The sequence below is a fragment of the Triturus cristatus genome, chromosome 3_1 (genome assembly GCF_964204655.1).
Source record: "Triturus cristatus chromosome 3_1, aTriCri1.1, whole genome shotgun sequence".
Lineage (NCBI taxonomy): Eukaryota > Metazoa > Chordata > Amphibia > Caudata > Salamandridae > Triturus > Triturus cristatus.
Window position 1 is genome coordinate 693195028 of NC_140583.1, and position 16054 is coordinate 693211081.

At 57.6% G+C, this 16054-nt stretch overlaps 1 protein-coding gene across 1 annotated transcript in view; it reads left to right on the plus strand.

Moving 5' to 3' along the window:
- Positions 1-16054, plus strand: part of LOC146860809 (sperm-specific sodium:proton exchanger-like) — a 5538638-nt gene that overhangs the window by 4341698 nt on the left and 1180886 nt on the right. The gene's annotated exons all lie outside the window — the stretch shown is intronic.

The window sequence follows — 16054 nt, forward strand, 5'->3', positions numbered from 1 at the left end:
CACTCCCATGGATGTAGGCACTGCTTTGGAGTCCACCCCCTGTCTGACTTGGGCACTGCAGTGGTGAGCCAATCCACTCCATCTGACTTGCCCACTGGAGTTGTGCCGGCACCCACCCCATCTGACTTGTGCCCCACAGTTGTGACAGCACCCACCACTTCAGTCATCTCCACTGCAGTTGCAAGTGTCTCGCCTGCATCCCCCACCTCTTCACTGCCTCCTTCTGCTGTGCCCTGATCCTGTCCCTGCGGTGCCTGGCCTGCCCCCATGTATGCCCCTCCAAGGGGATGACCCCGGTCCGTAGCAGTGCAGGCAAGCAAGGTGTGACAGTTGTCACTCTAGTTCACTCCTTGGCAATTTGGAGAAGTGTGGCTCAATGATTAGAGCGGCAGACCCTGATGCAGAGGTCTGGCCTGGGACCAGGGTTCAATTCCCCGCCTTGGCGGGTCTTGGGCTCAAAAATTCCACAGACCTGATAATTCTCGCCTCGGTGCCTATTCCAATCATGGAGTCCCACTCTGCAACTCTGGGCAATAGCTTGCTTAATCTCCACAACGGCCCCCACAACGCTAAGGATGCCTGGCCTCCACCTTGGGGGTGCCCAGGAGTGGACGCCTCACAGGGAAAAGCCAGGATGGGTTCCACAGCGGTATTCGTACAAGCGCCTTGAGACCCTTGCGGGTGAGTAGTGCGCTATACAAGTATCAATTTTACATGGACTGGCCATTGGCCTTTTGGTTGCACAGACGTTTAGCATTTCATATACTGAATTTGTGACTCTAGTTCACTCCTTGCCATTTGGACATGGACTGGCCATTGGCCTTTTGTTGGAACAGAAGTTTCACTTTTCATATGCTGAATAAAGCTTTTTACTTTGTCCCTGTGAACTTGATTTAGCTGTACATCATGTTGAGGTTGTTTTAGATGTCCTTGCACCTGTAATGCTTGGTTTACAATGTTGCATACTGATGTGTTGATGTGAGGTACTCCCTGTGGTCCATGAGATATGTATCCTCTTCTGGTGGGTATCCATGTCATCCTTTGCAGCTACCTGGGTGTGTCTGGATCAACTATTTGTGTACATCACTCTGTGAGCATTTAATTGCCATGGTCACATCTGTGGCTTGCACCCCTGCACATATGATGTGCTTCCCAATGTCCAAATTGTCACTTCCACATACTTCGTGCTCATCACTACTGGCCCTACAGGTGTGGGCATCATTGTAATAGGAGAAACTGGGTCCTCTGTGCAACTTTTTAGACATATTTTGGGGTATGTGCAGCTGACTTAGGGGTGACTCCCGTACTCAGGATGTTGTGACCAGAGCCTTCATTGTGGTATAACTGATGGCTGACTGACCAAGTGTTCTGCAGACATGAGTGGGACTTGCAGTGAATATGTTTGGCACAGCTGGGCTCCCACAGGAGTTGTGTCCCCTCAAGTTAGTGTGTTGTCCAGTGACATGGCCTGGGCCCATGGTGTGTGTTGTATGTGCATGTGTGTGTGTCCACATCCCTGTTCATACACAGACAGTGTTCCCTTGATATGTTCCTGTTGTTTATGCTTGCTTAGTGGTACTGGGTTAATCCCACTACTTTTCCAATGGGCTACCAGATGTGTGGGTGCATGACTCACTACTGTTAATTGGTGTATCATCATTGTGATTTGTCAGTTCTGAGTGTTGATGATGTTGTCAGACACAGATGGGACACAGTGAGAGTTCCTCAAGGCACTTGTTTGTTCGCAATATCATGTAGTTGTCCCTAGGTGGTAGTTTTCAGTGATTGAGACATTTGTATGTGTGTGTGACTGCTCCCACTTGTCGGGTTCACGGCAGCGATGCTGGCAGGTGTCAGCATGGGTGCCTTGTGTTCCTCCTTGGCATCTGCATAGTCCTGGGACTGTGGCAGGGATTATGAAGGTCACATGAGCTTTGAGGTCATGGCCATGTACCGCATACTGTGCAGTGTGTCTGTCATTCCCCAGGGTTGTAAACAGTCCTTGTGTGATGTGTGTGTGCACCTTAGTTCCTGCCAAGATTCCTGTGTTTGTCATGTGGGCATGTGCAATGACACCTGTCCATGTGTGCTTCACAGATACACATTGATGGAGTTCAGGTTTGTGGTGTTGATGGTGGACTGATGTGAATGTTTGCATGGATGGTCCCCTAGCTCCCGTTTGTCCATGGATGAGGGGCCATGCTGAATGATTTGTATTTTAGTATGTGTGATGTGCGTTTGTGGCACAGGACACATGTCTGGGTTTCCCAGTTTGTACGACATCTGCCTTTGTCATCACAGTGGAGGTGTCATGTAGGCCTGGGCTAAATTTCCGTTCCGCTCGTGGAAATTGCGATAATTTGACATTTTTGCGTTCCGCGGAGAGCGCGAAAATGTAAACATTTCCGCATTCCGCAGCTTAGCGATAATTTGTTTCTTGCTCGCGCTGTAAAATAATAGATTCTCGCACGCGCGCGATCGCCTTACCTGAATCCCCGTGTTCGCAGACAAGTTTTCCCGATCCGGTCGCGTTCTCCAAGAGATGTTGGATTGTTGGTAGCCATTTGCGCTGTCTCGCGACAGTTCGCTCCTGCAGTAATGTCATTGGTCGCGCGATCACGTCTTTCTTCTCGCGATCATGCACCGCGAGAAGAGTGAAAACAAGATGGCCGCGCCCGCGAGCATTGTAACACTGAACAACCTGGGTCTAGTACTGGGTCAGCAGGGATAAACAAAAGGCAAAACCACTCATTCTAACATCTCTTGGTTAGAGAAAAGCCCCTGAGGGAACAGAACCCATCAATCACCGAGGAATCAGTGTATTCTCATCATCTGGGTCTGTCTCTCCTGTCACACCACACCAGAGCTAAAGAGAACAGCCTGGTCGCGGGTCAGGGGAGAAGGCGTACAAGGGTTGTAATCAGTACCAGAAATGACAAGGAAACAGTGGGTTCTCCTTCGTGTGAAAAGGGGTTCAAAAAAAGTGCAGCACTGAATCAAAAAATGTGAATAAAAATGGCTAGAGAAACTCAAAAGTGCTTTAATCGGTAGAGCACCTCTGCCAAAATTAAAAAGCAAAATGGCAATTTAGCATAAATACATCGTCATTATGCTCATTGTCCATAGCCCGCGAGCATCCGCATGGGTAAGTTGGTGAGCCGCGACCACGCAGAAAATACCCCAAACAGGCAGGAAAAAAACGTCCGCATCTACGCGATATTTACGCTTGTTTGCGGAGATTTTTAACATTTTCGCGATAATTTGCGAAAGTCACTTTCGCAAATTCCGCCCACCCCTAGTGTCATGCATGCTTGTGTCACACCAATCTCTTGCCCTGGGGATTGTGCTGTTGTGTGTCAGTCTCTTGCTGTTTTACTTGGTGTTCATTCCAGCTAGTGTCACATGTGTCTGTTGTGCTTCCTCTCATCTCCCAATGCCTGATTGCCCACTGAGGGTGTCCCAATGATGGTTTACTTTTGTATGGCATTGTGTCCACATCTGTGTCACTGTGGTTCAGCCCCACTCATGTGTTGTGTAGTTGCCTGTGGATACTGTGACACACACACACACACACATGTTGGGGCCGATGTGCAGTGTGAGTTTGCCTGTTTGTGTTTGTGCATCTGCACCAGTGCATTGGTATTGCTGTTGTTGGCCTTTGTCTGGATGCTTTTTCTGTGATTTTGCATGCTGTCCCTGTGAGTCATTTCACATCATTGTGCACATTCATCCTGGTTGTTGGGTGCCATTGCTGGCATGGAATGTGAGTTAGTGAGCCAACACCTACAGTCTACACATGTAGTTTTGGTTGGTGTGTCTATTTTCGAGATGTGTGCATGCTTGGTGATGGTCACTTCTGCTGTTGTGTCATTGTACGCTGTGTGCATTGTCAGCCCCCATGTGTGGTGCTTGTCTGCACATGGCCAAGAGTGTTATGTTTTCACAGCACTGTTTGCCTCAACACATCTCTGTGTGTATGGGACACAACCACTATTTTCCCCCAGAAGTGTTTGATGTGTTGGAAGCAGGGATCATACATGCTGTTTGTTATTTGCAGCTTTGACCATGATGACACTTACCTTTTGGTCACTGTGTTGAGGGGGGTTTGGTCCCCATCACCACAATACTCCACATGTGCTGCATTTTGTGAACCCCCACTTGACTTCTGTTCTACACAGTGAGGGGGTGTTCTTTTTTACATTGCCACAGTGCTATGGTGATGCTTGCCTTGTGTATGTCACACTCATGTGTTGGTCACACATGTGCTGTTACTTATATTGTATGCTCATAGCCATATTCACTGTTGTGGGCATTTGTCACAGACTACACACTGTTGTCATGATGTCGTGGGGGATGTATTTTGCGGACATACCTGATGTTTGCATATGCTGGATGTGTTGCGCATCACCCATCCTATGGCTGGGGTTGGTAGGGGTAATGGCCAACAGGTCCCCTGTGAGTGAGGGTGGCAGGGGTGATGGGAAACATAAGCCCTGTGAGTGGGGGTGGCAGGGGTGATGGGTGATGGGTAACAGGTCCCCTGTGAGTGGGGGTGGCAGAGGTGATGGGCAACAAGTCCCCTGTGAGTGGGGGTGTCAGGGGTGATGGTCAGCAGGTCCCCTGTGAGTGGGGGTGGCAGGGGTGATGGGAAACATAAGCCCTGTGAGTGGGGGTGGCAGGGGTGATGGGAAACATAAGCCCTATGAGTGGGGGTGGCAGGGGTGATGGGAAACAGGTCCCCTGTGAGTGGGGATGGCAGGTGTTAGACGGACCGGGAGGGTCGGCCGAGGACAAGGGGAGAGGTCTCCGGGGAGAGCCGTCTCCAGCGATCGTACAGATGAATAACTTCCCCCCCACAGATATACACCACACAAGGATAAGATTTAGCGTTCTTTATAGGTGATTTCTTAAGGTACGATGAAATGGTACAAGGAGGTCTGGACTCAGGGGTCCCCTCGATTCGAGTCTCTTGGTTTGGGGAAAGGGGGTAGCGGGACAGTCTGGTTACCAGTCTGGTAGCTGAGATGGTATGGTGGATAGCTCACAATCCTCGAGCTCGGTGTTCTAGCTTGGACGGGCCGCGGCAGCACCAGCAGGTCCCGGTGAAGATGGTCGTTACACGGTCCGCGGCAGCGCCAGCAGGTCCCGGTGAAGATGGTCGTTACACGGTCCGCGGCAGCGCCAGCAGGTCCCGATGAAGGTGGTCGTTACAACGGTCCACGGCAGCGCCAGCAGGTCCCGACGAGGATGGATGTTGCAGAAGGCCGCGGCAGCGCCAGCAGGCAGGACGATAGTTCACAAGGCAGGGCTACGGCAGCGCCAGTAGTCCGTCAAGGATGAGTTCTCTCGGTGTCTCTCGACTCCAGGATACAACTGCCTTCCTGCTCTGGAGCTGCCCTAGTTATAGGTCTGGCGCCCTTTGATGTCCGGACCCTCGCACTTGGAGGTCGGGGGGGTCCGGGATGAGGGAGTCCAGACACCCAGCAGGGGGTGGAGCCAGCGCCTGGGGGAGCTGGAGTGTGATCGGCACCTGACGGGGGAGAGCCCTCGACGCTTCTTTCTCCCATTGACCTGCCAAGTGGTCCGTTCACCTCCTGGGTGGATGGTGGTGCCAGGATGTCGGGGCCGGCCAGGCCCAGGGTTAGGGTCGGGCTGAGGCCGCGTGGCCTCGTGGCGCAGTGTCCAAGATGGCGGCTGATCCGGCCGGGGGAGCCGGTAGTGGTTCGGCCCCATGATACATGGATGTCCGGGGGCAGGAGTTCCGTTGGGAGACGGGGTGCGGGTTGCCCTTGGGGGTAACACCTGGGAGTCCGGGGTTTGGGCCCTGTCGTGCGGGGAGGGAGCAAGCCCTTCATGTGGCCTGTCCAACATGCGTCCCCCCCAGCTGAAGGTGGGGAGAGTCACCCATCCTCTTAGGGACTCTCCTCGTCGAGGCGGAAAAAGCGTGACAGGCCATCTGCGTTGGCGTGGTCTTGGCCCGGTCGATGTTCCACAGTGAAGTCCATTCCCTGCAGGGAGATGGACCAGCGCAATAGTTTTGGGTTTTCCCCCCGCATCTGCATTAGCCACTGCAGGGGTCGATGATCGGTTTGCACCCGGAAGTGGGTACTGAAGAGATAGGGCCGGAGCTTTTTGAGGGCCCACACCACTGCGAAGGCCTCCCTCTCGATTGTGCTCCAGCGCTGTTCTCGGGCCAGGAGGCGTCTGCTGATGAAGGCCACCGGCTGGTCAAGACCCTCGGGGTTCAGCTGGGAAAGAACCGCCCGATGCCGTGGTCGGAGGCGTCCGTTTGTACAATTAATTCCCGACTGTAATCGGGGGCCTGGAGCACAGGGGCGGTGCACAGGGCGGCCTTCAGCTTCTCGAAGGCCGCTTGACAGTCGGGGGTCCAGTTAATCTTCTTCGGGTGGTTTTTGGACGTGAGACCCGTGAGGGGCCCCACAATGCTGCCATAGTCCCTCACGAACAGCCGGTAGTAGCCGGTGAGTCCCAAGAAGGCTCGGACCTCGGTCTGCGTGACGGGGGGTTGCCAGGACTGGATGGCAGCAATTTTGAGTTGCAGAGGGGCCACCAGACCGCTTCCCACCTGGTGTCCGAGGTAGGTCACGGACCCTTGACCAATTTGGCACTTGCCGGCCTTAATCGTGAGGCCGGCCCGCTGGAGGGCCTGCAGGACCTCTTGGAGGTGGTGGAGGTGGTCGGACCAGTGGCGGCTGTACACAGCGATATCGTCCAGGTAGGCGGCGCTGAACTCTTCGAGCCCCGCCAAGACCTGGTTCACTAGACGTTGAAAAGTAGCTGGGGCATTCTTCATGTCGAAGGGCATGACCTTGAAGTGGTAGTGGCCATCGGGGGTAGAAAAGGCGGACCGATCCTGGGCCCGGGGTGTGAGACCGATCTGCCAGTAGCCCGCTGTGAGGTCGAAGATGCTGAGGTAGCGGGCGGCCCCCAGGCGGTCGATCAATTCATCCGCTCGGGGGATAGGATGAGCGTCGGTCCGGGTGACAGCGTTCAAGCCCCGATAGTCGACGCAGAATCGGAGTTCAGGAGTGGTGCCGGGGGCAGCGGCTTTGGGGACCAGCACGACCGGGCTGGCCCAGGGGCTGTCCGAGGGTTCGATGACCCCGAGCGTGAGCATCTTGGATACTTCCTCTTGGATGCAGGCCCGCACCCGATCTGGTACGCGGTAGGCCCGGTGCCGGATAGGGGGACTGTCCCCGGTGTCCACGTCGTGCAAGCACCAAGGGGTGATCCCTGGGGTGAGGGAAAACAGTGTAGCAAACTGCAGCAGGAGGTCCCGGCAGCCCTGGCGTTGCTCTGGGGTGAGGGCATCGGAGAGCCGGACCCCGTCCACGGAACCGTCGTTCTCCTGGGTCTTCAGGAGATCAGGGAGGGGCTCGGAGTCTTCTTCCGCCCCACTGTCTGTAGCCATCAGGAGGCTGAGTTCCGAGCGCACAAAGTGGGGTTTGAGTCTGTTGGCGTGGAGGACCCGGAGGGGGTTCCGGGGGGACTCCATGTCGATGAGGTAGGTGACGGGGCTCTTGCGTTCGACCACTTTGAAGGGCCCCGTCCACTTATCTTGCAAGGCACATGGTTCGGTGGGGGACATCACCCACACTTGTTGACCAGGTTCGAATTCGACGGAGGAGGCATTCTGATCGTACCATTTTTTCATGTCCTCCTGACTGGCCTCGAGGTTCGCTTTTGCCATTTCCCTGAAGCGCCGGGTCTGATTGCGTAGTGCCAGGAGGTACTTGAAGACGTCTGGGGGGGTCTTTAGGGGGGCCATCTCCCAACCTTCTTTGACTAGGCTGAGGGGCCCTCGCACAGGGTGCCCGTACAGGAGTACGAAAGGGCTAAAGCCGAGGGACTTCTGGGGAACTTCTCGATAGGCGAAGAGGAGGCACGGGAGTAGTACATCCCACTGGCGACGGAGGGGCTCTTCCAATCCCCCAATCATTCCCTTGAGGGTGCGGTTGAATCGCTCAACTAGTCCGTTCCCTTGAGGGTGATAGGGGGTCGTGAATCGGTAGGTGACCCCGCACTGTTGCCAGAGGGACTTCATATATTTCGAGATAAAGTTTGTGCCTCGGTCGCTGACGACTTCTCGGGGGAAGCCCACCCGGGAGAAGATCCCCATTAGGGCCCGGCTGACCACCGGAGCTGTTACAGTTCGCAGGGGCACAGCCTCGGGGTAGCGGGTGGCGTGGTCCACCAGTACCAGGATGAACCGATGTCCTTGTGCTGTGCGGGGGTCCAGGGGCCCCACAATGTCTATTCCTACCCTCTCGAACGGGGTGGTGACCACTGGGAAGGGTTGCAGAGGGGTTTTGAGCTTACGGCCGCTCTTCCCGCTGGCCTGGCACGTGGGGCAGGACCGGCAGTGGTTGAGGACGTCGTTCCGCATCTTCGGCCAGAAAAAGTGGGTCACCAGGCGACTGTAGGTTTTGTCCTGGCCCAGGTGTCCAGCCAGGGGAACATCGTGGGCCAAAGTTAGTAGGAAGTCTCTGAAACGGAGGGGCACCACCAGCACTCGACTGGCCCCTAACTCCGCGATTCTTTGTTCACTGTATAGCAGGTCGTTATCCCAATAGACCCAATGGGTTCCGGTGGAGTCCCCTGCGCTCTGGGCGCTGGCTTGCTGGCGGAGTCCCTCGAGGGAGGGGCAGGTCTTCTGTTCCTGGCGGAACTGTTCCTGGGTGGGCCCCCCTTCTTGACGCCACTGAGCCAGGCCGGGAAGGTCCTGGGGCTGGGCGACCCCTTCGGGCGTTGGCTCTGGGGGGTCGGTATAGCCGTTGTCCTCTACTGGAGCGACCGGGGGAGGAGGTGCTGGCCATTCTGGTTCTTCTGGTCGGGGGACGGCACGGGCGGCCATGGACCGGGTGGTTACGCAGGCCCAGTCCGGGAGGCCCAGCATCCCCAGGTGCTCTCTTCTCTCGACGGCAGCCCACGGGGAACTCTCAAGGTCATTCCCCAGGAGACAGTCCACGGGGGCATCATCCCGGACCGTCACCTTCAACATGCCGGAGACCCCTCCCCATTCGAAGGGGACGCAGGCCATCCGACACAGACTTTCGGAATTGTCGGCTGAGCGGACGGGGCAGAGAATGTTCGGCAGGATCTGCTCTGGTTTCACCAGGTGACAGCGGACGGCCGTCACACTGGCCCCTGTGTCACGTAGGGCTTCGGCCCGGCGCCCATTAATGTTCACCCACTGGCCATATTTCCGGGTGTTGGCGGGTAGGGGAGCCCGCGGGACCATGTCTTTTCCCCCTAGGCACGCTAGAACCATGGCGGCCGGTTCCCACTTTTGTTGTGCCTGCTCATATTCTTCCTGTTCCTCAGAGATTTGTTCTCCCCCCAGGGCGGCGGCAGCTACCTGGCGGGGCTTTGGCGTTTGGTTCTGCGGGCAGCTCGGGTCATTGGCGTAGTGGCCGACTCGCTGGCATCGGTGACACGTGACGTTGGCTCGGAACCCCGGGCGCATCGGGGGGTTGCCCCGGCCGGCCGGGGGCGGGGTGCTGGCCGCGGGAGTGGCCGGGATGGTGTTTCTCCCTCGCCCCTGGCCTCCTCCTCCTCCTCGGGGACGGTGCTGACCTTGGTGGTTTCGGTTTTGCTTGTGTGGCCCTCTCCGGCCCACTCGGGTGCTTTCCCACCGGTCAGCTTCGGCGGCGAGTTGCCGTGGGTCAGTCAATTTACTGTCGAGGAGGTGCTGCCTGAGCTCGACGAAGCAGTTGTTAGACCGGTGCTCCCACACCATAAGATTAAAGAGTTGCTCGTAGGTCGTTACGTGGCTTCCCTTGATCCAACCCTCGAAGGCTCGGCTGAAATAGTTGACGTATTCCACCCAAGTTGTACCCGGGATCCGGGTGCAGTCTCGGAACCTCTGGCGGTACATTTCGGGTGTGAGCCCATATCGGGTGAGGAGGGCAGCCTTCATGTGGTCATAGGATGACATCTGATGATCTGGGAGCTGTAGTAGGGCATCGCGGCCTTCGTTGACGAACCTCCCCCATAGGCCGGCTCCCCAGTCACTCCGATCGATCCGGTGGGAGGTCATGGCGATCTCGTAGGCTTTGAACCACTGTTGTATGTCGTCCTCTCGGACATACTCTCGGACAACATCCTTGGGGATGTGGACTTTCTTCTCGGTTGCTCCCGGGGTGTGCGGTCGCTCAGGCACCCCCGGTTCTTTATTCTGTTTCCGAAGTTCTATTTCCGCCAGTTTGCGCTCGTGTTCGAATGTTAGTCTTTTTTCTTCGAGCTCTCTCTGCCTCTGTTTTTCTTCCCGTTCTTCTCGGAGCCGCAGATGTTCTAGATTTAGTTTTTGCTCGGCTAACTTTAGTTCACCGTCCATCTTGAGTCGTGCCATTTCCAACTCATGTAATCTGGTTCTTTCTCTTTCTAGGATCTCTCCCTGCGAGAGGCCCGTTCCTCGCTCCTCGGGAGCTGTGGCGTTCCCCTCTGGTGCTACACTGTTTTGGTCGGGGGATCCGGCGACCCCGGTTTCCGCCCACGACTCAAGGGCGTGCTTCAAATCGTCTTTGGTACTCAGGCCGGTGGTAGCAATGCCTAGTTCCATGCAGAATTGTTTAAGTTCGCGATGGCTATACTCTTCCAATTTATCCATCTGGAATTTCTCGGTGGAACCGCTCTCTTTGGTTGACATCGTGGTTTTGTCGTGGGGTGAGCTACTCTCTGTACGATTACGCGTTGATTCGGATCGCGCCGCTGGCCACCAATGTTAGACGGACCGGGAGGGTCGGCCGAGGACAAGGGGAGAGGTCTCCGGGGAGAGCCGTCTCCAGCGATCGTACAGATGAATAACTTCCCCCCCACAGATATACACCACACAAGGATAAGATTTAGCGTTCTTTATAGGTGATTTCTTAAGGTACGATGAAATGGTACAAGGAGGTCTGGACTCAGGGGTCCCCTCGATTCGAGTCTCTTGGTTTGGGGAAAGGGGGTAGCGGGACAGTCTGGTTACCAGTCTGGTAGCTGAGATGGTATGGTGGATAGCTCACAATCCTCGAGCTCGGTGTTCTAGCTTGGACGGGCCGCGGCAGCGCCAGCAGGTCCCGGTGAAGATGGTCGTTACACGGTCCGCGGCAGCGCCAGCAGGTCCTGGTGAAGATGGTCGTTACACGGTCCGCGGCAGCGCCAGCAGGTCCTGATGAAGGTGGTCGTTACAACGGTCCGCGGCAGCGCCAGCAGGTCCCGACGAGGATGGATGTTGCAGAAGGCCGCGGCAGCGCCAGCAGGCAGGACGATAGTTCACAAGGCAGGGCTACGGCAGCGCCAGTAGTCCGTCAAGGATGAGTTCTCTCAGTGTCTCTCGACTCCAGGATACAACTGCCTTCCTGCTCTGGAGCTGCCCCAGTTATAGGTCTGGCGCCCTTTGATGTCCGGACCCTCGCACTTGGAGGTCGGGGGGTCCGGGATGAGGGAGTCCAGACACCCAGCAGGGGGTGGAGCCAGCGCCTGGGGGAGCTGGAGGGTGATCGGCACCTGGCGGGGGAGAGCCCTCGACGCTTCTTTCTCCCATTGACCTGCCAAGTGGTCCGTTCACCTCCTGGGTGGATGGTGGTGCCGGGATGTCGGGGCCGGCCAGGCCCAGGGTTAGGGTCGGGCTGAGGCCGCGCGGCCTCGTGGCGCAGTGTCCAAGATGGCGGCTGATCCGGCCGGGGGAGCCGGTAGTGGTTCGGCCCCATGATACATGGATGTCCGGGGGCAGGAGTTCCGTTGGGAGACGGGGTGCGGGTTGCCCTTGGGGGTAACACCTGGGAGTCCGGGGTTTGGGCCCTGTCGTGCGGGGAGGGAGCAAGCCCTTCATGTGGCCTGTCCAACAGCAGGGGTGATGGGAAACATAAGCCCTGTGAGTGGGGGTGGAAGGAGTGATGGGCAAAAGGTCCCCTGTGATTGGATGTGGCAGGGGTGATGGGAAACATAAGCCCTGTGAGTGGGGGTGGCAGGGGTGATGGGCAACAGGTCCCCTGTGAGTGGGGGTGGCAGGGGTGATGGGAAATATAAGCCCTGTGAGTGGGGGTGGCAGGGGTGATGGGCAACAGGTCCCCTATGGGTGGGGGTAGCAGGGGTGATGGGCAACATTAGCCCTGTGAGTGGGGGTGGCAGGGGTGATGGGCAACATAAGCCCTGTGAGTGGGGGTGGCAGGGGTGATGGGAAACATAAGCCCTGTGAGTGGGGGTGGCAGGGGTGATGGGCAACATTAGCCCTGTGAGTGGGGGAGGCATGGGTAATGGGCAACATAAGCCCTGTGAGTGGGGTTGGCAGGGGTGATGGGCAACATAAGCCCTGTGAGTGGGGGTGGGAGGGGTGATGGGCAACATAATCCCAGTGAGTTGGGCTGGCAGGGGTGATGGGCAACATACGCCCTATGAGTGGGGGTGGCAGGGGTGATGGGCAACAGGTCCCCTATGGGTGGGGGTGGCAGGGGTGATGGGCAACATTAGCCCTGTGAGTGGGGGTGGCAGGGGTGATGGGCAACATAAGCCCTGTGAATGGGGGTGGCAGGGGTGATGGGAAACATAAGCCCTGTGAGTGGGGGTGGCAGGGGTGATGGACAACAGGTCCCCTGTAAATGGGGGTGGCATGGGTGATGGGAAACATAAGCCCTGTGAGTGGGGTGGCAGGGGTGATGGGAAACATAAGCCCTATGAGTGGAGGTGGCAGGGGTGATGGGCAACAGGTCCCCTATGGGTGGGGGTGGCAGGGGTGATGGGCAACATTAGCCCTGTGAGTGGGGGTGGCAGGGGTGATGGGCAGCATAAGCCATGTGAGTGGGGGTGGCAGGGGTGATGGGCAACATAAGCAAACAGGTCCCCTGTGAGTGGGGGTGGCAGGGGTGATGGGAAACATAAGCCCTGTGAGTAGGGGTGGCAGGGGTGATGGGCAACATAAGCCCTGTGAGTGGGGATGGCAGGGGTGATGGGAAACATAAGACCTGTGAGTGGGGGTGGCAGGAGTGATGGGCAAAAGGTCCCCTGTGATTGGGGGTGGCAGGGGTGATGGGAAACATAAGCCCTGTGAGTAGGGGTGGCAGGGGTGATGGGCAACATGTCCCCTTTGAGTGGGGGTGGCAGAGGTGATGGGCAACAAGTCCCCTGTGAGTGGGGGTGTCAGGGGTGATGGTCAGCAGGTCCCCTGTGAGTGGGGGTGGCAGGGGTGATGGGAAACATAAGCCCTGTGAGTGGGGGTGGCAGGGGTGATGGGTAACAGGTCCCCTGTGAGTGGGGATGGCAGAGGTGATGGGCAACAAGTCCCCTGTGAGTGGGGGTGTCAGGGGTGATGGTCAGCAGGTCCCCTGTGAGTGGGGGTGGCAGGGGTGATGGGAAACATAAGCCCTGTGAGTGGGGGTGGCAGGGGTGATGGGAAACATAAGCCCTATGAGTGGGGGTGGCAGGGGTGATGGGAAGCAGGTCCCCTGTGAGTGGGGATGGCAGGGGTGATGGGAAACATAAGCCCTGTGAGTGGGGGTGGCAGGAGTGATGGGCAAAAGGTCCCCTGTGATTGGATGTGGCAGGGGTGATGGGAAACATAAGCCCTGTGAGTAGGGGTGGCAGGGGTGATGGGAAATATAAGCCCTGTGAGTGGGGGTGGCAGGGGTGATGGGCAACAGGTCCCCTATGGGTGGGGGTAGCAGGGGTGATGGGCAACATTAGCCCTGTGAGTGGGGGTGGCAGGGGTGATGGACAACATAAGCCCTGTGAGTGGGGGTGGCAGGGGTGATGGGAAACATAAGCCCTGTGAGTGGGGGTGGCAGGGGTGATGGGCAACATTAGCCCTGTGAGTGGGGGAGACATGGGTAATGGGCAACATAAGCCCTGTGAGTGGGGTTGGCAGGGGTGATGGGCAACATAAGCCCTGTGAGTGGGGGTGGGAGGGGTGATGGGCAACATAATCCCAGTGAGTTGGGCTGGCAGGGGTGATGGGCAACAGGTCCCCTATGGGTGGGGGTGGCAGGGGTGATGGGCAACATTAGCCCTGTGAGTGGGGGTGGCAGGGGTGATGGGCAGCATAAGCCATGTGAGTGGGGGTGGCAGGGGTGATGGGCAACATAAGCAAACAGGTCCCCCGTGAGTGGGGGTGGCAGGGGTGATGGGAAACATAAGCCCTGTGAGTGGGGGTGGTAGGGGTGATGGGCAACATAAGCCCTGTGAGTGGGGATGGCAGGGGTGATGGGAAACATAAGACCTGTGAGTGGGGGTGGCAGGAGTGATGGGCAAAAGGTCCCCTGTGATTGGGGGTGGCAGGGGTGATGGGAAACATAAGCCCTGTGAGTGGGGGTGGCAGGGGTGATGGGCAACAGGTCCCCTTTGGGTGGGGGTAGCAGGGGTGATGGGCAACATTAGTCCTGTGAGTGGGGGTGGCAGGGGTGATGGGCAACATAAGCCCTGTGAGTGGGGGCGGCAGGGGTGATGGGAAACATAAGCCCTGTGAGTGGGGGTGGCAGGGGTGATGGGCAACAGGTCCCCTGTGAGTGGGGGTGGCAGGGGTGATGGGAAACATAAGCCCTATGAGTGGGGGTGGCAGGGGTGATGGGCAACAGGTCCCCTATGGGTGGGGGTGGCATGGGTGATGGGCAACATTAGCCCTAAGAGTGGGGGTGGCAGGGGTAATGGGCAACATAAGCCCTGTGAGTGGGGTTGGCAGGGGTGATGGGCGACATAAGCCCTGTGAGTGGGGGTGGCAGGGGTGATGGGCAACATAAGCCAAGTGTGTGGGGCTGGCAGGGGTGATGGGCAACATACGCCCTATGAGTGGGGGTGGCAGGGGTGATGGGCAACAGGTCCCCTATGGGTGGGGGTGGCAGGGGTGATGGGCAACATTAGCCCTGTGAGTGGGGGTGGCAGGGGTGATGGGCAACATAAGCCCTGTGAATGGGGGTGGCAGGGGTGATGGGAAACATAAGCCCTGTGAGTGGGGGTGGCAGGGGTGATGGACAACAGGTCCCCTGTGAGTGGGGGTGGCATGGGTGATGGGAAACATAAGCCCTGTGAGTGGGGGTGGCAGGGGTGATGGGAAACATATGCCCTATGAGTGGGGATGGCAGGGGTGATGGGCAACAGGTCCCCTATGGGTGGGGGTGGCAGGGGTAATGGGCAACATTAGCCCTGTGAGTGGGCATGGCAGGGGTGATGGGCAACATAAGCCCTGTGAGTGGGGGTGGCAGGGGTGATGGGCAACATAAGCAAACAGGTCCCCTGTGAGTGGGGGTGGCAGGGGTGATGGGAAACATAAGCCCTGTGAGCGGGGGTGGCAGGGGTGATGGGAAACATAAGCCCTATTAGTGGGGGTGGCAGGGGTGATGGGCAACAGGTCCCCTATGGGTGGGGGTGGCAGGGGTGATGGGCAACATTAGCCCTGTGAGTGGGGGTGGCAGAGGTGATGGGCAACATAAGCCCTGTGAGTGGGGGTGGCAGGGGTGATGGGCCACATAAGCCCTGTGAGTGGGGGTGGCAGGGGTGATGGGCAACATAAGCCCTGTGAGTGGGGGTGGCAGGGGTGAACTCACAGGGGTGATGGGCAACATAAGCCCTGTGAGTGGGGGTGGCAGGGGTGATGGGCAACAGGTCCCCTGTGAGTGGGGGTGGCAGGGGTGATGGGAAACATAAGCCCTGTGAGTGGGGTTGGCAGGGGTGATGGGCAACAGGTCCCCTGTGAGTGGGGGTGGCAGGGGTGATGGGAAACATACGCCCTGTGAGTGGGGGTGGCAGGGGTGATGGGAAACATAAGCCCTATGATTGGGGGTGGCAGGGGTGATGGGCAACATTAGCCCTGTGAGTGGGGGTGGCACGGATGATGGGCAACATTAGCCCTGTGAGTGGGGGTGGCAGGGGTGATGGGCAACATAAGCCCTGTGAGTGGGGGTGGCAGGGGTGATGGGCAACATAAGCCCTATGAGTGGGGGTGGCAGGGGTGATGGGCAACAGGTCCCCTATGGGTTTGAGTGGCAGGGGTGATGGGCAACATTAGCCCTGTGAGTGGGGGTGGCAGGGGTGATGGGCAACATAAGCCCTGTGAGTGGGGGTG